Source organism: Bacillus rossius, chromosome 1 (genome assembly GCF_032445375.1).
Source record: "Bacillus rossius redtenbacheri isolate Brsri chromosome 1, Brsri_v3, whole genome shotgun sequence".
Taxonomy (NCBI): Eukaryota; Metazoa; Arthropoda; class Insecta; order Phasmatodea; family Bacillidae; genus Bacillus; species Bacillus rossius.
The window spans coordinates 56170953-56194862 of record NC_086330.1 but is presented as its reverse complement, the minus strand read 5'-3'; the positions used below and the strand labels follow the sequence as shown (position 1 = coordinate 56194862).

Sequence of the window (23910 nt, the reverse complement as noted above, 5' to 3'; positions counted from 1 at the left end):
GCATTAAACTGTAATTTATCTAGTGCTTGTCTGTTATAAGATAAACTTTTGTACGTTGTGTGTCATTATCAATTAAAAAAAATACAGTGAATGAAGCCATGAAAAATATTGTGATGTTGTTATTATAGAACTAAACCTTTCACACTGAATTTTAAAAATAAATTTAAACTTCATTACCAGTTTTATGGGCATACCTTTTTGATGTATAACGTTTTCTGCTCCATGCCCTTTTTTCAACGTAATACTCTAAATGTTATGAGAATGAATTATCTTCTGATGTTATATCTATATAAATTTACATTAATATTTTGTAACCAATTTTGATGCTTAGATATTCTTGTGATTCAGCTCTATAAAGATTTTCATTTAATTAAGGGCATTATTTTACACATGTTGCATGCAGGAAATATAATTTCGTATTCTGAAGATATATTACAAAGCCAAAAGTCTGGAGAACGTAGTTTTGAACTTAGTGTTAAATGATAAAACCATATCAATTAAATGCATATCATTGGTTTGTTATTATTTAAAGTTTAATTTCAATCAGCTCAAACATAAAAGCTACAATCGTTATGTACCACCACGTAGGCCAATATTCCTAATTGACTTATAAAAGAGAAAGAAATTTCAGAAATGTGAATGAAATATTGTTTCGGTGTTAACATCAATATCACTGATCAAGCGGTAAAAGTATATAAATAAACTGATTGCGTGTGGCTGCGTATTAGTTTAAAAAAATTATTGGTTGGTGAATCAATGTATTATTAAATGAATATACTAGTGAATACTTACAACTTGATGTAAGTTTTTGGACATACACCATTGCTAAGAACTTTTTCTGTTGAAGAAAAACTAATAAATAAAATAAATAAAAATACACAAGAAAGACAAAAAACACACAAAATTAAGCAAACAATTGCTGTTAACAAGAATATAAACACCACAAAATATTCCGAAACGGAAATATGGTCAACAAACAAAGAAAAAACAAAGAAAAAAGTACTAAGTGAACAAAAAAACACACAAATGATGACAACACAAAAATATTGAAACCAAAATAATTCAGCACAACAGTTGAAACGAGACAAAAACACGACAAAACGAAAAGACAAAAAAATACAATAGTTTTACCAAAACAGAAACAAGCACAGCAATTGTTTGCTTAATTTTGTGTGATTTTTGTCTTTCTTGTGTATTTTTATTTATTTTATTTATTAGTTTTTCTTCAACAGAAAAAGTTCTTAGCAATGGCATATGTCCAAAAACTTACATCAAGTCATGCGCTCCCATTGCACAAATCTTTTAAAGATAACATGAATACTTACAGCCACAACTTTGTCGAACATAAATGTCTGAGCAAAGAATTATTTTTTTTCGAGAGAGACAGTCATTGTCGTGGGCTGGAATTACAATAGCTCTTCGCCTTCGTCCATCCTTCATCCACCCGTCTATCACGTGACCTGCAGCCAGTAAGATAGCCAGAAAAATTCCATCCGTCAGTCCGTTTAAATTTTAGTAACTTCATACTTTTGAAGGACGAACGTGTGAAATTATAACCTCTAAATGTCAGCATGGATTTTGTGGTATAGGCTAAGGTATTAAAGTATTAAGGTATTAAAGTTTGTTTCATTGTTTAACTATTTCCACAATTATTTTTTAACTTACGTTTGAACACATTTCAAAACGTGTAGTTTTTTTTTAACGAAAATGGCCCGAGTCACATAAGTGAATTAATTACGCATAGAAACTCTGGGAAAGTGAAAATAAATACCAGAGTAAAAAATTTAATTGTTATAAGTGCTTATTTTACTTGAATGTTTAACTTATATATTAACACAAGATTTTTTTTCCTATGTGCGTTTTCTCATTAGTTATCAGCATTGAAATATAAAAATACAGTAAGTTCTTAAAATAATGTCACAGTTATAAAATTTAATAGTATCAACTGTAAGCGTTGTAGAGTGTTGGTTCAAGTTAAAAATTAAATAATAAGTCAAACAGTTTTATATAAGTGCATACGCGACTACTGCTTTGTTGTATGAGAAATAATGACTCTTTCCCGAAATAGTAGAGGATGAACCTGTAAACTTTATTTGAGAACAAGATGGAGCCCCTCCCTATGGGAATCTCTATGTACGAGAGTGGTTGAACGTCGAAGTTCCTGACCGTTGTATTGGTCGTTATGGTCGAGATGACAGAGCTCTTTATCGCTGGCCTCCCAGTTCACCTGACATAACGCCGCGCGATTTTTTTTTCTTAGGGGCTTTATAAAAGATCTTGCCTACGTTCAACGCTACCTAACGATTTGCCAAAGTTGAGACATAGAATTTAAGAGGCTATTGCTTCCATTACACCGGACTAGTTAACCAAAGCGTGGGAAAATTTGGAATTTAGGTTGGATGTGTGCCGTATAACTGAAGGTGAACATATAGATTTGTAAAAAAAAACTCTGATAGTTTACCTTCAATTTGATGTATGATTAGTGCTAAATAGTCTAAATTAAACCGTTATATTATACCATTGAAACTGGGACATTCTTTTATGGATAACCTGTAATGCGACGGACGAGCGGAGTGATGTAAATCGCTCGGCGTCTGACGGATCGACGGACGGATGACGGATGAACGCGATGGGCTAAAGTGATTCAGGCTTAAAGGAGCGTCGAGGCGCAGTGGTAAGACACCGAACTGGCACTGCTGAGAACCCTGCTTCGAATACCGGTCCGATCATTCTGTTTTTATTTTCCGGTTTTCCCGAAAACACTCTAGTGCAACTGCAGGTCTATATCCCTACTACAGGCCACGAGAATGGCGGATTCCGTCTGTGATATCTGTGTTCTGTGTAGTTGTGGGTAAGCAGACAGTTCACCGGGATGAGAGGCACACCCGAACACTTCCGAAGTTCTCTAAAGTTTGCTGATCGCTCGTAAAAAAACACCATCTGATTTTAACCGAAGTCTCGTGGTGTGGCGAAATCTGCATGATTAAATGGTAACTCGGGTGAAGCCGATTTTTTTTACCTCATGGTCTGCGCCATGTTGGTTAGACAACCAAAACATAGGCTGAAGTGTGCTGTTTGCATCGTGGAAACAGTTTTAAATGACTGTATTTAATGGAATTGACTGTGGCCTAAAGACGGAATTTGTATTTCATACTTACTAACCAATATTAGGTGTGGTCAAGCACCATTTCCGCAATGTTTTGGTGGTGACAATTTGGTGATGTCAAGGTAAAAACAAAATCTCTTCAACTACGTCACAGCATGGGATTTCCTGACAGTTCTGAACTCCGAGCAAACACAGTACTGCTGTATTTTTTTTTTCTGTAACTTCATAACAAAGGTCCACTTTTTGGGCTAATACTTGCACGGAGGAATGGACATTTCGATGTAAAACTGCTAGTTTGGGTGTTGGTGCGAAAGGAAGATAAGCACGAGGGGTTACCGCGAAGTGAAGAGTGACGGAGCGTCTTCTCGCTAAGAGCCGTGTCTTCGGAGCGGGCCCGACAGGTGACGTTCCCCGGTATCCGTGGAAGTGCATCAGCCCGCCCGGCACGTGACTCGCGCCTTATCGCCGCGATAACGCGTCGTCCGGCCGCCCGGACGTGTGATACCCATAGTCTCTCGCCGGGACCTCGCCAGCAACGTGAGTACCTCCAGTGCCGAAACTGAGACCTTGATTTTTGAAGTAGTTTTGGGCCCGTCCGCTAGATAGCATCATTCACAATGTATTGCTGACATAGCTACATTGATCGTGAGAAGTAATGCTTAAGTTATTATCAGGTAAACAAAACAGTGAAAATCAATTCACTATATTTAGGTAGCTACATATTTTGTGGTGTGACAAACCAGAAATATTTGCATCTCCTGCATATTTATACATAACATGATTACATTATTACAAAACAGCATTAAGTGTTCTTCGCACAGTTGAAATCACATTTACTAAGTAATTTGTCGTCAAATAGATAAATTAGTATTACTAACTTAAAACTTTGTACTAGAAACATCTTTCACGATTATTTTTTGTTAGTAGTTATGGGCCAACCAAACAGATAGCGTCACATGTCGCGTGAAACATGGTTTCAGTTTGCACTGTAAGAGTCACAATTCTATATGTCCCTCCTTGTTTTGCGAAAGCCTCTCGCCAGGCGCTCGTGAGGGTCAGTGACGAAGGTTGCAATCATGAGCTGAAATTTGCACACTTACTGCAGCCCGACTTCTTTACGACCGGTGGAGCGAGTCGAGACGATGACGTCATCAGAACGTAACAGAAAAGTGCAACGATCAGGAGTGGAGTACTATGTGGCAGAAAGGGATAAGGGTGTTAAGGATTTTTGTTTTGCATTTTTGCATAATTGCTCACTATCATAATTATAGATATCTACACATTCCTTGAAGTTTCACTTTAAACGCGCGTGGCGGCCACGCACCCACGTTTTTTTAGATCCGGTATTTGTTTATATACGATCTCATTATCACGTTAAAATAGTGAACCTTTGCGTAATGTAAGTTTTGAGCCAGCCTAGAAAATGTATACACACTTACACACACACACACTTTACTATACATTTATCTATTACATTCTGGCATTATTACTTTTGCTAACGTTAGTAAAAACTTGCAAAATACGTAAAAATTCTTGAAACCCTTTCACCTTACACGATCTTGTAATGAACACATTCTGCTGCTTTTGTTGTTGGTAATATGTACCTTCAGATTATTGTACGTTCACAAAATTAAATTTGGATGTAAGTTGGTTTCAGAAATACACATATTCAAAACATCTCATCTACAAAACATATTAGAAAAAGTATAGTAAAAATTATAAAAACATATGTGCATGAAAATATTAAAATTGTGCGCAGTTGTTAAAGATATTGTCAGCAGATTGTAACATTAAGTTCAAACGGCTCTTCTCGGAACTGCCTCTCGCGTAAAGCGCACTTCAAACTACAGACTTGATGACCCAAATCTGATTCGCGACGTGAATGGCTCTCGTATTTGGTTCAGCTCTAAAGTAGCGACGCTGAAATGGTCTCGATGTTCTAGGATCGATCTGTTTTCTTTGTGTATCGATTTGTTGGAACCCCTTACTGGAACTCTGGACGGAATGGGATCGTGGGGCAGAACGGGATCTTGCACTCACTCGGCTGTAGTGTGCTGTAACCTATCGGGAGTTTTCGAGACTACAAATAATCTTCCTGCATCACTGAACGCCATTTTCTTGTTCAACACGGTGCGTTCTTTACAGCTTTTTAGTTTTCTATGTTTAGTTGCAATATCCAAGGTAATCAACCGTATGGTAATTGGTAGGTCTCAAACTTCAGAAGTATTTATCTAATTGATAGAAAACTCGAATAAACATATCTTAGGCAATATTTTCACCAATCAAGTTAGGATAGAATTTTTTATAATGACAGTACTATCTGCTTGTAACCTCTCCCATGAATCTGGGGAACAATTCGGGTGTGGGGGTGCGGAACGGAATAGTAAACCATTCTGCCTCGAGTGAAATTTATTCGTAAGATTTTGAACATTGTAAAAATATGATTATTTTTTTAACTTTGCAGATGTTTTGAAAATATGTAACGAAGACAATCAGATAAATTTTGGTCATCAACATCAATTAATAATGCTGTTACAATTGTAATTACAAAAAAATGGGCTATGAAAATGCTGCAGTACAGTTTTATGTACCTCAGTTAAATTTGGAAAAGTATGTGCCAGCTTTTTTTTAACGAACAATAATTATATATGGTGAATGATCTTTATGACATGGCAAAAAGCACTTTTTGGCTAAACCATAAAAGAACTGCGCATACTAGCATACCAGCCAGCGGAAAGTAATGGATGCAGCAATTGTTTTAATTGCTTAGACGGAATATCAGTCTGTAGGGTGCTGGGTTCGAATCCGTCGTAGGAATAAACCCACCTACCTCCAAGGTGCGCTCGACGACATTGGCACAAGATAGAATTATAAATAAAGGTCTGTGCTAGAACAATAAATAGAAGCCGGGGTGTATTTGGGATTATTAATCCCTACCAATAACTAATGCTTAATCATGCTAGCATAATCAACGCGAAAATAATTAGCAGCTCTCTGTTTCAGATCCGTAATATCAATCTTGCCGCCTTTCTCATTAGTTTTTTTTTTTCAAGTATAATAAGTGATGAGCAAACATATAACAGTAACAATAATAGCCGCCGCCGACCCATCATTTGCCAACCGGGGCATTTAGCGTGAGCGAAACCAGACACCTAGGCTTCCATAACTCGCTTGAGCGTTTTATTTCAGATGCACCTCACACATTAGTTCAAATCATTTGGGTCAACGGGCTGGGTGCGAGACTTGTGGGATGATTTTGGCACACGGGCCTATGCATGCGCTCAATTGTGGGGTAGTGCTAAACGTTCTCGTGTCTTCGGCGAGGGAGGGAAACTCCCCACCATATAGTTCGGCTGACTGGCGTGATGTAATGTCGTGATGGTGAGCATTAGAGGCTTGTGTGTGCGTGCTGAAATTTCTAGCGTCCCAGTTAAACTCGTGTGGGGTGATTGTGAAGCCGTGCGAGACGCTCCAGCGAAACCCTTAGGACACATATGTGGGGTAGCTAGCCCATATGTGCATGTCACAGGTGAATCAGGCCGACACCCGCTCAGGCATGTTGTTTTGTATCCGTGTTGGTGTCGAAAGAAATTTACATGGGATAGTATAAATTGGCTGCACTAGGTACCAAAACTGCCGCGTTCCCAAGCAGTCGGTAAAAGACAGGGCGAGCCAATATGATATATAAAGTGTCTCCCTCAAGAAGAATCCAGCAGTAGACCTGGAACAGAATATATTTACCAGCGAACGTTATTAGGAACAGACTGGTTCTGTTAAGTTCGTAAAGTTTGGTTGTGGACGGTATAGAAAATTGTTTCCAACCTGCATGGTTGTTTAAGTAGTTGGGAACATTGGGGTAATATATTACAGTGTAGGAATGGCTGTTTGTGTTATTTCGGCGGGTTAGAGAGTCCTTGCCGATATAATTTTATTTTTATTATTTTTTAAATTTATTTATTTTTTAAATATTTATATACATTGTTATATACATGGCCCCTGGGCTCTGCCTCTCGGCCTGGATCATCAGTGGGAGCAGGGCAGAGTTCCCAACTGACTCTCCTGCATATTCCTGCACTGACAAAACGAACTTATGGCAGTGAACCTCGGAGTCAGATTATTTTTGTTAAACTTGGGACGGAGATTTAGCGGACGGTTCAGAAAACATGTCGGCCGCGCGATGCTTCGCACATGACTGGAAAAAATTGAACAACTTTTTTACTTGAATACGGATTTTGATCTGGTTGTGGAAGGTTGTCGTGGACTGTTTAGAGCTCCTAAAACCATGAGCCGTTGACCTCCCCCCATTTACCGGGGCAAAGGCTAGGCTGTAAGGAGGGAACGACTTCCCCCGACCCTGGCTGGCAATGTACCTACCTGGCTGGGGAAAAACATTTACACAAATAATTCTGGCTTGTGCTAGAACTCTATCCTTTCTGTACAAAGGAGACGTTCACAAGCTGACAGAAGTTATTTTGTATAATGTTTAATATAATTTATGTACTTAGTTCACTGATCTTGATTTAGCAAACTATGCGTTGGTTTTTTTCGTGTGCTCCTGATTATTCCTATCAATATTTTGTGGTTTTCTTTTTGGCAACCGTTGAGGTAATTCGAGGCGATGAATCATCAGAGAGTAACTAATGAAGTGCAACGTTTTGGAATGGGGCAGTCGATAGTAGAGAGGGGGCGACGGAATAATGAATCAATTAGAGAGTCATAAAACCTATCTTTGAAGATTTTCGTCGCCATGTTTGTTACAATTGTAACCCTCCATTGTGTTTATTGTTTAAGTGGCTTATTAAACATGTTTTATTGAAGCGTGAAGTTTCACTACTAACGCGCGTTGGGGCCACGCACTTCGGCCTCGCTGTGGATGAACTACCGAACTGTTCACTTCAAGCTGCAAGTGCGTCACTGATGAAATGCGTGTTGTTTGTTGCAGGTTAGCCTACGAAGATGGGCCTGACCTCGTGCAGGATTTGCTGCTGCTCCTGCGACTGCTACGAACCACCTCCTCCCCCTCCTCCACACTTCGCCGCGCCTCCACCACACTTCGGCCCGCCTCCTCCACACTTTGGACCTCCTCCTCCGCACGGACCCCCGCCCCCGCATTTCGGACCGCCTCACCACGGTAAAGAATTTTCTTTTGAGGGGAGAGATAGCAACCGAAAGACACCATTTTGGTTTCAACAGTTCCTAAGCCAAAACAATCTTTTGTCTTTTAATTTTTTTAAAAAATTGGCTTCATTAAAGTATAGTAAACCATTTAGTGGGATTCTGAACTTAATAGTGACTGACTTCTACAAATAGTTTCTCCCATGAAATTACTGGTGTTGAAAACTGAATTAGTTTTCTGGAAGGTTTTCAAATTTAATAATACTGTCCATGGACACCATATTATGGTCTATGAAAATATCTTAGTGTGTGGTCTCTACCTTAAGGGCACACGTTTTCAAAACTAAGAGTTAATGAGTTGTTAAAACTAAAAAAAAAAAAAAAAAAAAAAAAACTTGATACCAATATAGCGTCTTTCAGTTCAAATGTTTCTCCTTTACGGGTGATTATGTCCCACCATCTTGGTTTATTAACTACTAACTGTGCCCACAACTTCGTCCCCGTTGTATTTAGTGTAATCTTGCACCACTTAAAAATCTAAATATAGTAAGCTAACAGTAGAGACAGTTGTATTATTTTTCTTATGTTCACAAATGATAAATTGCCCACCTCTTTTTCAATATTTTCCATAATAATAGGTTACTACTTAACATCTGGACGAATAAGCTTATACTTTCAACCATAATAAACAACGAAAACACTTCAAAAACCATAAAACATTTATTTCAAAGAAACTCTTTATATACTACATTGGCTTTTTTCTGTTTTTAGCTAGTATAAACAGGTTGTCTGCATTACTGACCCGCGAGCATGCCACACATAGTTGGCCGTGGGAAAACAAACAGACCTTAAGTCGATGCAGCAGCCTTAAGGGTCTGACTTTGAGACTTGTTAATAGTCATTGGGAAGCAAGCGGCTAATATAAATTTTGTGAGCTTGAACTGGAATGGGAAGTTATTGGGGATGAGTGGCATATGCGGTATAAAAACAGTTTCACCTGAGCCACATCCAGTGAGAAACTTTGCTTCGATTATATTTTTTTTTGTAGAGCAGTTACTTTAAGTCGGGTTCCATTGCACAATTTTGGAGATGTAAAGTTCCTCAGAAGCATTATTGGAACGCCGACTTTAAGAAAAATGGTATGCTCAGGAAGACCACTTGCAGTAAGTGAATTCGAAAACTAATCTGGATAGTTAATAGCGTCGTCCTGATTAAGGACGCTGTTATAAGATGTATAAACCACTTCATTCCCAATAACTTCGGTTGAAATTTCTTCATTGATTGTAGCGGCTTAGTCATTTCTTGGAGTAAGTATGGTGCGTTCACATAACCAAGAATTTTCTTGATATGGTATGTTTGAATGGTCTCCGAATACCGAACTTATGATTTGTCTTTCGAGGAAGCGACTCTGCTAAGTATTTCTGGTAGCATCACCTGACCGTGTTGCTCAGGGAGAGTGCCCTCTCCAACTTTAAACAGAACATCGGAAAATATTTGTTAATTGTGGATTCACGCTTTTTTTTTATTAGAGCCAGAAGTAAAGCATTGATTTCATCGGCTCTAGTCTCTCGACTTATAACCGGCAGAGTTTGCCGAAAATCCCCAGAAAATAGTAGTGTGACGTTCCCCATTGGTCTTTCATTGCGCCGAATGTCCCGTAGTTTCCTGTCTACAACTTTGACGGCTTTTTTTTTTTTTTTTTTTTTTTTTTTGCCATCGTGCATCCATCCCAAACGATTAGACAGCAATTTTGTAACCTTTGGCCTTATCACAATCTCTTGTTATCGAACGTGTTGGTGATTCATCACGGTCTAAATCGATTGGGATTTTGAACATCGTGTGGGCCGTTCTCATTCTTTTCGCTGTTCTAGTATTAGAGGACAAATTAGACCTTTTTTGAGTAATTTTTTTTACAAATCTGAAAAGAAAACGTGTAAAAGTATAAATAGTAGTAATATAAGTAACATGACTAAATATCGATCAAAGAAAAAAAGGAACTTAAAAATAACGTGAGAATTTTATTTTCCAATGAAGATAATAAGCAATTTCCTGAAGACTTACTTCAAGTAGGAAATAGTGGATTTCAAACCCTTAACATTAAGGTTAATTTCAATAATCCATTTATTTTGGTGCAAACTGTGGAGGAATTAATTGAAAAAATATATCCCGATATTAGTAACATAACCACTAACACTAAATTGGTTTCAAGAAATAGCTATACTATCAAATGCATACAACAATATAGCCAACAGCAAACATTAAAATGTACGTGTAATACTCAAAGATAGACAACGCGCAATGAGTCCACTCGCTTTGAAAGTCAGTTTACTGTAAGGAAACTCAGCTAAAAATTAAACTAATGGTCCCATTTGATATATACAACAATCATCGTCATAGATGATAGTAATCCGCTTAGTGGGTTCTTTTTTTCTTTTTGTATTTGTGATAACCGCCGTTGAAGGGTTAGTGATAGGGAAAAAAAGGAATGGTTTGGTAACCGTAGAGAAATTACACTCGCAGGTTGTATGCATGCCAGACGACTATTTTTGTCTTCAATAATCAAAAAAACATATAAAAAAGTGAAAAAGTAGAATTAGTGGTAAGATAAGTAACATGACAAACTATCGCTCAAAGAAAAAAAGAAACAATAAAAACTGAAAAAAAAAGTAATAAAATTACAATATTATTAAGTTAGAAACAAACAGAGGCAAATAAAAGGTAACAAATCAAGGTTTTTAAGGAATGACCTGAATAACAGGTCCCCTTTTTCTTTACTCCAGGCATCATGTCAGGAAGCCGAGTTGTTCGTGGCCATAGAAAATGACACTCAGGTTGTATGTCTAAAAGACGGCAATCTTGCACTAAAAACATTTTCTACAATCACAGCTATTTACTAAAAACCTTAATGAATTATACACCTAAACCTTCCTCATGAATCATACTGTCCATTGGTGAAAACTGTATGAAAATTCGGTCGGTAGTTTTTGAGTTTATTGTATTCAGACAGACAGACGCAGCGGGAGGACTTTATTTTATTCCTGTTACCCGATTTTAATGAAACAAAGCCTATATTATTCTACCAATTATACTCTTCCAACCCGTGAAAATTACATAAAATCCGTTCAATAGTTTCGGAGACGTTTGCTAACAGACAGACAGAAAAAAATAGTAAAAATCGCTGATTTATGTTCTAATACTCTTCTTTAGTCACCCTCTTTCTTTTTTTATTACTTTTATTTCAATGTACAGACATACCAGGTTCTGCTGTTGTATTATGTATATGTATAGATTAAACCCGAGCTTGCATTTCATATACATTGCTTGTAATGGCACATGGCGCAGTTTTTGACACTTACTAATGTCAACATTCGTGGCCTGGAGTAGTAATTACGATAGCTGTTGTTACGATGGAAAAATCAGTTATTTTCTACAGGCGGTTATAGACTGTGGCCTGTTAGGCCGGAATTACAATATCCCGTCGCGTTCGTCCGACGCCCGTCCGCCGTCATCCGTTCATCAACCGCCGAACGATTTACAACACTCCGCTCGTCCACCATAATATTTTTACATTTTAATGTTGCCAACTTTTGAGAAAACGTAAATTTGAGTGTATATATATATATAATGTATCATTAGAATAGTTTGAAAATCATTTAAGTTAATCACTTAAAACTCATTAAACTCTAATTTTTTTTTCAAAATAGTTTTTATTTAAACTTTTCCAGAGTTACTATACGTAATAAATTACACCTCTGCGAATCGGCCGATTTTGTTTGGAAAAAAATATTATAATTTGGTCAAACGTAAGTAAAAAATTAATAATAGAAGCAACTTAAAAATTAAACAAACATCAAAACTTTCAAATATTATAATATTGGCATACAAAAACAGTGCAGACATTTTGAGGTTATGATTTCATTCATCCGTCCATCGAAAGAATGAAGTTCCTAAGACTTTGTGATGGAAGGATGAAATTTTTCGGGCCATCTCATTTGGCTGTAGGTCACGTGATTGACGGGTGAATGGAGGCGACTATTTATTGTAATTTGGGCTTTATTAAAAACCAGGAATATATTAATTATTAAAGCTTGGTAATGTATGTTCAATGCCCTGTCATTGCCAGAAAAACGACCAAATAACTCAAAGTTGAAATAAATTTAGCAAAAGATAGAAAAAATTCTGATAGCGTGACCTATCGTACTTAATGGCAACATCCAATAGAAAAAAAACAGCACACACTGTTTTGTAAGTGCAGTACAAAAAGGCCTGCTCAGTTATTTATCTATTTCGTTTAACTTTAAGTACATATCTAACAAAAGTTCAGACTGCTTAATGTGTAGCAAAAATTTACAGGGGCGACCTGTGCAGTGGTGATATTTGAAAGTTACTTGTAATTCTGTAAAACGAGTTCTGAGATATTAATTTACTGCCTCACAAACGCTATCTTATTTAAACATGTTATAAACGATTGTGTTCCTTTTTGGAATTAATATTTTGCAGACTAAATACGATTATCACATTCATGAAATTAAAAACCGCCTTCAGCTAACACCTTTGAGTTGACTCTTATATGTTTTATTTAAAAATGGCAATGCCATTTTTAATACGATGATGTTTAAAAATTTATCCGGTATTATAATTTATTAATATTACTAAACATACTCTAGTATGGACTATTATTGGGTGTTTAATAATATTAATAGGACAGTAACAAATCATATTATTAAATCAATTCATTGATAGGTATATAAAAAATTCTGTAAATAATTTTTGTCACCAAGCTAAAATATTCACTAACACATTGATATATATTTTTTATAATTTTAAAAATGGATAAAATGTTTTGGGGAAAATTAAACCGATTGCCTGTCTATTTGCAATACCTGATTATTTACTCATAACTGTAGAAGTATCTTAGTAATTTTAACAATTTGTTTAATACTAAGCGTATCTAACATCACGCGGAACGGTCCTGACACATCATTAAATTTGGTAATTTCGCAGATTGTATACAAATTGTATACATCACCATAGTCATTACAATGTATTTCAACAGTTTACTTTTTCCATTATTTTTTTTTACAGCATGTCATTCTGTTGCTTGTAGTTAAATATACGCCCAGGTATTTTTCAATTTAATATACAGCAATTATGTAGTTAAAAACATATTACTGCACCTGGCTAAGAGTATTGGAACAATTTGTTAAGATTAAAAATTTTTATTTCATTAATGACGCAAAACCAATGAAAATAAAATAAAAAACATATTTTTAAATAAGTTATAATTGTTTTATGATTTCAAAATGCTTTTCAACATTCGATCAAAGCCTAAAGCTTGAAAAAATGTAGCCTCAAACAAAACCTAAAGATCTCATTCAAAAATGTTTAAAGCCTATATTTATATTAGGCTTAGAATATTTATGTGCATGACTATAATCATCAACCATTGTTATCTGACAGATTAGTTACTCTTGTCCACAAGTTAAATTCTAAAGTTTTTTTTATTCAGATATTCAGTGCTTAAGTCATTATTTCATAAAATATTAAAAAACTTGAATCTTAATCATTTTCCTAGACATCAGTGGAACATAAATTATATATATTACAAAAAATACTACACTACCTACATATATTTACGAATAAAACGAAGCAGTAAAATTTATGTTGAATTCTCTTTTTTCAGGTCCTCCGCCTCCTTACTGAGAGACCAATGAAGAAGCCAATGTTCATCGTTCTTTCTTCGTGACAACATATGTTCCTAAAACTTTAATGGATTCTATTAATGCTGTTAAATAGACACATTATCTAGCTGTAAGTCTAAGATCCACTACAGAGATAGGCTATAATTTTGGTGGCTTGTATATTATTACAATAATTTAGAGAAAAAAAATTTTTTTTCAATCGTTTATGTATTTTTTTTTGTGAAACATTATGTCTATTGATGAAAGAGAAATAATGTGATCGGCCGACATACGTTATGATTCAAATGCGGTCGTGATTGCCAACTATTACATCCTGCTCACTCGGAAACTGTTTACACGCAGTCTGACGAGTTACAGTCTTTTAAAAAACAATAATTATCGAAAATGGTTTACATTAAAATTTGTCTCAATTTGTTTGCAAGCGAGCATACTACACGACCGCCAACAGTGATGTTTGAGCTTGGAAGTAGTTTTGATCAAAAATTTATGAGTGCGTGTGTTTTTGTGAGCGTGCATGTTTTATTTGTTTTCAGTTAAACAATTGATATCAAAGCCTTTACTCTAACAGCCTTTAATGCGCCACGCAAAATATGTTAAGAATATACTATTTAAATTTTATAAAGTTTAAATCATGTGTTTTTTAATTTGTTCTTGGTACACTGTAATACCTATTTCATGATACATCTTGAGAGTGCAAACTAATTAAAAACTTGCACGCCAAGCTATGCAAAAGGAGACACAACATGGCCACAAAAATTATGCGTGGCAATTCAAAGAAAGTTTTTCTTCGTGTAATGGAGCCGACCAATAGACATCGTAGTTTTCAGTTGTAATATATATATATATATATATAATTTTTTTTCAGTTTAATGATATTGAACGGGTTATTGTGAACTCTTAAAATACCATGTAGTTTTTTTCTTTTATTTTGTAGTTTAATAAACATTTATATTATTATTTATTTAATTCATTTGAATATTGTTTGTAAATTATATGACTTTAAACTAAAGATCTTGAATAAAAACAAATTTATATAAGTGGACTTGCTTTTATAAGGAAATATAAGATTAAACTTAGCTACGCCAGTATACGGCCATTTGGCACTGTACACGAAACATTAAGGTAGGAACACTGGTGCTGAGGAAGTTGTGCTTCTCTACGTCACTCACAGCAGCAGCACCAGAGCTTGTCCGGGGTTCGACGCCCGGCAGTGGCCGCGGTGACCGCCCAGACACCGACCCTCCGCGCCCCGCTCATGTAACACCTCCGAGAGAGTCCACCGACTGCCGACCTGGCGAGACGCCCTGGATCGCGACGCAGCCCGCTGCATTGCGCTTCTTCACTGCAACACGACTTCCCGCAGGCAACATTTCGCCAAGTTCGGTGCTTTAGGGTTGCTTGGTTGAAAATTGACACACAGAATGAATGGAATTTTGAAGTAAAAAGCTACGTCAATGTGTACAATTTTTATACGACTTCGTTCTTGACACTTTCAATTTTGTTCCTTTTTTGTTTTACTTTGTTTTTAATTTACTAGTTCAATTTCAACAAATAGTCCTACGTTAAAATGTTTTCTGAAAATTATATTCTAGATCTAACACAAAAAAAAAATCCTATTCCCAACGTAACTTTTTGTTCAAATTTAAGCTTCCTCAAAATCAATGTTTCAATAATTACCTTACAATCATTTTATCATATTATGATAAATAATGATAGGAAATGTATCCTACTGAGGTATCATTGCATTTGTATGTTACACTAGCTGACCCGGCGAACTTCGTACCGCCTTAGCGTAGCAATGATGCACTACTTTATTTTGTATAGCTGACCTATCTTATATAGATGCAGCTCTGTGGGGATTAAACACAACATTCCTATCTTGATATCGATTCCGTTCAAGTTCATTTCACGCTTCGCGTTGCTCATCACTTTGATTTGCTCGTATATTTCTTTGACTTGCCGTATTTCGAGTTCTGCGGCCTAAGCTTGTACGTCTGGTTGGTGGCATTGTTAAAAACGAAAATCCAACTTAAAATAAAAAGCTCTCATACATTTTCTGTATAACCATGTATACCAAATTATAGTATTGTGTAGTCACCAAAAAGTTCTAAAAATCAATATGAAGCTGTGAACTTACCATGATTAACAAACACTTATTAGCAAACAAAAATCTTCTTAGTCTTTAAAACAATTATATGTCAAACGACATAAATTTACATTAAAAAAGTTCCAAATGAAAATTCAACTGTAAATTAAAGAAAACGGTTGTATTCTTCTTTATAAGTAAGTATATCACACAAAAACAAACATAGAAAATGTTTACATAATGTATTGATTTGTTTTTCTATTTTTAAACTGCAACACAGTAATAACGAATTATGGCATGACAATGGCCTAGGCAGAATGTACACAGCCAGAATAGCCTGCGCCAGCAGCTCTGTACCGAATGTACCGGTACAATATGTAGTAAAACGTTAATGTTGATAAATATTTCCTAAACGATACAGTTTCTTTACATCCTCTTTGAAGATATTTGCAGCAAACATTCTGTCAATTCTATGTCAAACGTCATAAGGTTACTTTAAAAATATTTATATTGTACAAAGTGTTGGGTTAGTTTGGAAATAATTTTATATATGGTGGTTCAGTATTCTTAAATTTTCTAATTTTCCGTTAAATTTTTTCTTTCATAAGAACTCTCCTGACCATAGCAAACACAACAAAAAAAAATTAGTGAAATCGGTCCAGCCGTTCACGCGTGATGCCGTGACCAAGGAAAACGGGTTTCATTTTTATATATATAGATTAGCTATGCTGACATCTTCAAGGTAAAGAAATAAATTTTATAACAAACTTGCTGTGCAAGAAACCACACGAAACAAAATTAGCCATATATGCTGTAAGGATACTCGTTCATATACTTTAAACTAGACTAGCATTCAATAATACCTTATACTTTTACAGGACAAACAATACAGGATGGAAAGATTCAGGCAGTAGAGCTACATGGAGAGAATTTAAAAGAGATTTATCATTCACACGAAGCAATATAATTACAAAATTGACTGAAACTGTTAAAATTAATCAACTTTATAGAAGTAAAAGAGATAGTGAAGCTAAAGACAGAATGAGCCACTTAACGAAGTGCTAACCTTTGTCTAGGTGCCGAGCCGATTGTAGCCAGCCACAAGTCTCGAATCCAGAGATCGTTTCGTTCCAGTCCCTATATAATTCCCCGTCGCCTGTAAAAGCTTTTGCCGACTATCCTGGATTTATGGTGTTCTATTGCACTTGCACGCACATCGAAGCAATGCCATCAGTCGTTCCTCCTTCTTCTGAATGTCTCGCACATTGCTCTGGTTTCCAAGCCACCTTAGAGGAAGTCCTCATGAGGCACAAAGCAGGATGCGTTATCTCTTTTTTTTTTTACGTGGTGAGTTGCCTATGGAAGCCTATTCATTCGTGTTCACAATAAATTAGACTTTATTAAAATAACTTTAACGAGACTTATTTCACGATACCTCATCAATATATTCTCCCAGCGACATAACGCACAGGTAATGCATATTCTCCAGCTTGTAGTTGTTCAGCTGGTCTCTCGTTGGCAAGGCGCCTCTCTTCAGCCTCTGCCGTCCTTCTTGCTGCTCTCGCTACGGCTTCTGGTGCAGTGACTGTAGTCGGTGCTGTGTCCGGTACGTCTGTCCGCTGTTTTCAACATGAACAGTCTAGTCTCCAAGTCCTTTTCCTAATCACTGGTTCGATGTTCCACAAAAGTAAAGTCTTATTAAACATAGACGCTTGTGTCTTAAGAAGTATTATAAATCAGATTCGATAACATTATCTAAGTATATAGTTAAACGGTAAAGTAAATTTTTTTTCTAACTGTACGTACCCATTTGTGGCACGGATTTTGGTCACTTAATCATTTTGTGCCCGATTTTAAACATCGTTGTGTGTAACACGCACACGATATGATGCCAGCTTTCTCTGTTGTTCAACTGACTGGAATAGGTATCTTAGCCTGGTTTCAACCTAGGTTTTAAAATTTTCTAAACAGAAACACGGTCTTATATCCAGATATACAGTAACAATGCAAGACTAGCGTCTCTTACGTGGCTAAGGGCTTCACAGTGTTAGCATTAATTATGTCACACACGATTCGACACTACCTACCAAACAGCATAAAAAAAAAATAGTTTTACTTTCCTAACGATATCAGGATCTAGGATAGTATTCACAATTCCACGGTTTCAGGATCTAGGTTAAATTTAATACATTTATACATTTTATTAAATATTATCTAATTTGTGTCTCCTTGCATGAAAAAATCTAACGATATTCATAAGATTTTATTAGAGACTAATTGTTATTTTCGTTTATCTTAAACAAGAATATCAGGTTAACCTAACTGTTTTACAATACATAACCCTATTTTGCTCCTAAATTCGCAATATTGATTTACAGACATGCCTGCCTATCAAATTCAATACACACAATTGTTTTTAACACGCTTTTATTATCTTCACTTGTAACTAACGAACTATTCAAACAAATCTACTTCTGACTGTCGTATTGATTTGAAACTTTGCAAGTATGTGTAATCCGGATGACAATACAATAATTTCGTACCATCGAACTGATCTGATGTAGAGCATAAAGAAGAACTTTTCATTGGCTACTAGTATAACCCTCGAGTTTGAACTCATATGGTTTGTTTTAACGAGTCAACATTAATTACACTTGGTGACCAGAGTCATCCGGATTAAATATACTTGCAAAGTTTCATATCGATACGACAAATAAAAGTAGGTTAAAATCGACTTAAAAGATGTGTTCACGTATTTAGTTACGTTGTTAGTCGGGCCTCTCTGGGCGAATGAGAAACAAAAGGTAGATAACAAGTGAGAATCGCTTGAATAAAAGATGGCTCAACTGCATTACCGCTCCCCCTGAGTACTTAGCATCGCGATACATAACTTTAAAACTATAATTTATGAACTGTTTAGTGTGAAACTTATAAAAACTGGTTTTTATATATTTTTTAATTTAATAACGTTACATAATTGCAGCTATAAACACCGCAAATATGAATGTACAATCTTTGATTTAGTGTCTTCAAATAATCAACTTTTTTATTCAAGTACACATAGGCACACAAAAATTAACATTAATGTTACTATTCAAACATAAACGTTTACCGAGGTCTATGTGCATATACCATTAAATTTAAGGCACTACCATTTATTTTATAGTTATGTATTATATTTATAATTTGAAATACATCACATAGGCATATGTAATAATCAACGATATTTTCACGAACGCAATAAAAAAATTCCTTTCGGTACATTCTACAGGCGTAGGTAGATATCGTAGTACCTATTTTTCTGGAAATATTTTGGAAATTTCTATAAACTTCTGTAAAATTTTAAGAACTTAATGTACATAACATATTTATGTTCTCCAATATTACAAAATGATCCATTGAATATTTGCTCATTTTTCCATGCAGCGAAAATGTTACTATTATTTTTAACTCAAAGTATCCACCATTGAATAACTTATAACGAATTTCATATTATATTAGAAATAAGATAACTATTTAATTTTTTAACCCCAAACACTATATTTCATCCCTTCTTAAATAACGTGATCGTATAAAAGTTTGCTTTGCACCAAGGTTTAAGATAAAATTAAGGTGGTTTAAAATAAATCCGAATAAATTTTATATTAAGCAATTGAGATTTTTTAAAATTTTAATCGCTGTTTTTACGATAACACTACGTTTCATCAAAATCTGTTTCAGCCAAAGTTTTAGATGAAGTATAGGATTAATTATATCAATTATAAAGCTTTAATAGTAAATCTATTTAAAAAGTAATGATAATTTTTTTTTACTTTAAAATGTTATTTCCACTTTCAGTAATGGTTGGTTAGATAAAAATTTATTTTGACGATAGTTTTTGTCAATATTTACAAAGCTAAAAAAATAATAATAATAATAATGGATACGGTAGTGCACATGATAAGGGAGTTTTGTTTATTTTCTTATTCCAACCCCAGGTTTTTTTCAACCCCTTGCAATAATGGTTTGTTTTATCAAAAATTTTTAAAGAAAAACGTTTTAACTTAGATAAAAAATTTAATCTATGTAAACAATTTGAACGGATTTTATAGTGTGCCCAAAAAGGGAGTTAGGATTTTTTTATTTATTCAACACCTGTTTATTCCACCCCTTGCAGTCACTGTAGGCCGTATAGAAAAAATATTTCAGACAAAAGTGTAGATAATAATTAAAGGTTTTACAATAAATTAGAACGTATTTGATAGTGTAGGCTACATGGTACAGAAATAAGAATTTTTCAAATTAAATTTTTGGGTTTTCAACCTTTCCAGCAATGGCTCATCTTTATCAAAAATTGTTTCAGACTAAAGTATTAGATAAAAATTGTAAGATTTACAAACAATTTGAACGTATTCGATTGTGTCCTTACTAAGGGAGTTATGAATATTTTTGTCTTCCAACCCTTGCTTTTTCCACCACTTGCAGTTATGGTTGGTCGTATAAAAAATTGTTTCAGACAAATGTTTTGGATAGTATTTATACGGTTTACAATCAGTTTGAATGGATTTAATAGTGTGTATATTAAGCGAGTTATAATCATTTCCCACAATTTGATTTTATGTATCAGTTTGGAAGAAATTTGTAAAAAATTGCTGCAGTTATCGTATCCACAAAATTGTGATATATATTAATATATGTATACATAAACTTTTGAGTTGACGATGGTTTTGGTGTATATGAACCATGAAACGAAAAACTATATAACATTTTTCCGGAAGTCGCACCATGGTAACGGCTCCAATGGGTAGTATTTCTTCGAAATCTACCAATATCTAGGACACCAACCTGAAGGTGCAACATTTGTTGATAAGTCATATTTATTTAAAAACATTTTTGTGAAACGATTTCCTCGACACTAAAATGTTGTACGAGTCAAAATACTCATAGTAAGACAGCGATTCCTCTTGTCGATTTGATCCGCCAACACCCCGTGATTTTAGCGCTGTCGTCGCTCGTGACGTCATGTATGCGCACAATCAGCGAGCATTCCAAACATCCTGTGGCCTCCGTACAGTTTTGGCAAAGCTTTATATCACCCGCAGCAAGTCTAGCTGATACACCAATTAACTATATTGCAACGTAAGAGTCCAGTAAATTTAAAGTACATAAAAATGTTCCAAAAATAAATCACAGAAAACCAGGGTTGCAAGTACACAAACTACCAAATTATAACCTCCCTAAGTTGCCTCGTTGCTACTGTCCGATAAAACGGCAGTCGTATGGATAGCACCCAGGTCAGAGCAGGCGCTGTCTGCGTGAGAGGTCTGAGGTCGGCAAAGATACAGCGCGCTTGAGTTACCAAGTAGAGTTTGGTAAGGTCCATATGTCGTGTTGATGTTATTGTGAAGGCTATGCCAGCTGTTTCCGAAAGCTCTCCAGGTAGTGGAGAATCGCAAGGCCGCCGCAGCCTTAGTTAGAGCTGACTGTATAAAAATTAAATTGTGATGTATTAGATACGTATATTATATATAGGATGTACGTGTAAATTTTATCCACTAAACATAAATCATTATAAATTATTATTCATTAAAAATTATTAATCAACTAAATTGGAGTATGAACCCAGGAAATGTGAACCAAATATTATTGTTTTTTTAATGTTTAGAACATCACTTTAAAATAAATTTGAAACACAAACAATGCTGTTGACAAATCATATATTAAATATTATTTGCATTTATTAGCGCAGGCTTTATATGCTAACACAAAAAACAAATTTCTAACACAAACATTTAAGCCTATTTTGTCACTTATCGGCACAAAATAAATAAAAAAATAATTATCAAATTGATAAACTATAAAAATTAAGTTTTGATGTATTAGGTACGTATATTATATATAGGATATACGTATAAATGTTATCCACTAAACATAAATCATTATAAATTATTATTCATTAAGAATTATTAATCAACTAAATTGCAGTATGAACCCAGGAAATGTGAACCAAAATAAAGCACTTATTTGTTATCATATCCCAATGGATAGCTATAATTTGATTTCATATAAGATGTTTCGTCCTTCAAATAATAAGAATAATATTTAAATAAACAAATTCACTATAAATACTATTATCCAAGTGAATAAATTATATCAGAAATACTAACATACCAATGAACAAATGAAATAGAAATGTTAGTTGTTGTGCGATGTCTTAATTCTCTGTTTCATTTGGTTTCAAGATTCCACCGCGATGAATCACTTTTCTTCTTTTTGTAGAAACCATTCTTCTTTGTGGCACTATATTTCGTTTGAGTTTTTCTCTTCCCGGCACGATCTGCTGACTATTTGAAAGACATCCATTCTGCGAATGAATTGCAGCTGAAGTCGCTTTCATGGCTGCAGTGTATCGCCTAATTACCTTAACCTCATTTTTAGTGTAAATGCCTTTAATTATTTCGTGAATATCTTCTTAATGTTTGAATTCTTCACCACTTATATTACAGAAAGTACTAGATTTTTTCGACATGAATTTCCGACAGGAATATGAATGTCTTTAATCTCGGCTGAGGATTTGACACCGTTTCGTAAAAAGCTACAGAGTTGCAGTAAATATATCTTAGTATAGTAAAGCATACTTTGCATGTGCTCGTTACATATGACTCACCCGGTTAACATTTGCAGTGATGACGTAATTAGCGTTGATGGGGAGCGTTGAATTGAAGTGAAAACAGGTTATGTTGGAGAAAATAAAGAAAAAAAAAGCGAAATCGCCTGAGCAGAAGCAATTAAAAATGCAGAGAAGTGTCATAGGTATCGAATGAGGCAGAACGTAACTGAGATAAACGAGCCAGTGGGGCAAAACGAGCCCCCGAACGGGGCGTAAAATTTGTGCTCAAGCGAGCCTCAGCCGTCTACCTCGCGAGAAGCGACGGGGAATGCAGAAAACTGTTTGGCAATGCATGTGGATATGCTATCTGATGATTCTTATATTCATCGAATTCACGTCAATAAACAAAGCAACGTCAATTTTGTTCAATTATTTTATTTATTTAATACAAAACATTCCCATTCAGCACGATGGGAATTTATTAAACAAACCCTTGTGGCTGTAGCTTAAACTACAGTTGACACAGAATTTTTATTTTATTTTATTTTTTCCTGAGTTCATCAACAATATCTTTCTTTTCAGTAAATTCGAGTTCATTTTATAAATGAATACATACATTGCCATCGCTAGTGGAACTCCGTCTTGAACATCTTTGGATGCCGTCGTTTCATGAGTTGTTTTCTGGTGAGATATCAGGTGGATATGCTTGCACATGTTCCATTTAATATGGAATCCACATATTTGCAAGTATATTTACGGGTGCATATGGCACATTCGGTACATAGCAATATAACCCGTATATAGTTAATTTTGGAAATATTACTGTACATACCACACGTATAGGTACTGGTGTGCCAAATGTAACTTTATGATATTGTGATAGTAAAACTACCATTGAATATATTGGGTAGAGTAAAATAGTCATAGTAAAAAGTAATTTCACGTTTTAAAATACGTAAGGAAACTGGCATTACATTGATTATAATAAGTACATATTATCATTGTGACTTCCCAATAGGCTGAGTAGCACAGCGGTAGAGCGTGCGCTCGGTAACTTCTAGAAACGTGGTTCAAATCTCACCATTAGAAAAAAATACATATTAGTTACTTTCTGTAACATTATCATAAAATAAAATAATATATAATTAATGTTCAATCTTTCAGTAAACTTAAGGTTTGTTTGTAAGTAGTATTTACAGACTGATTTCAGTCGTTTAAGCAAAACCAAATGTACACACATACACTTAGTGTTATAATTTGTTAATGTTTTAGTAATGGCATAGAAGTATAACTTCTAACTTGTGTCGAAACT

The 23910-nt window shown here is 35.0% G+C and overlaps 1 long non-coding RNA gene across 2 annotated transcripts in view; it reads left to right on the top strand.

The window, feature by feature from the left end:
* The window catches only part of LOC134529078 (uncharacterized), a 32568-nt gene extending 17770 nt beyond the window's left edge, over positions 1–14798 (top strand). The window contains exons 1-3 of one of the 2 annotated variants that reach the window (XR_010074456.1): positions 3554–3643; positions 8049–8237; positions 13905–14798. This is a non-coding gene — a long non-coding RNA (uncharacterized LOC134529078). Of the gene's footprint in view, positions 1–3553; positions 3644–8048; positions 8238–13904 lie in introns of those variants that run through there. The other variant, XR_010074457.1, reaches the window with a different exon arrangement.
* The last annotated feature ends 9112 nt before the right edge of the window (positions 14799–23910 follow it).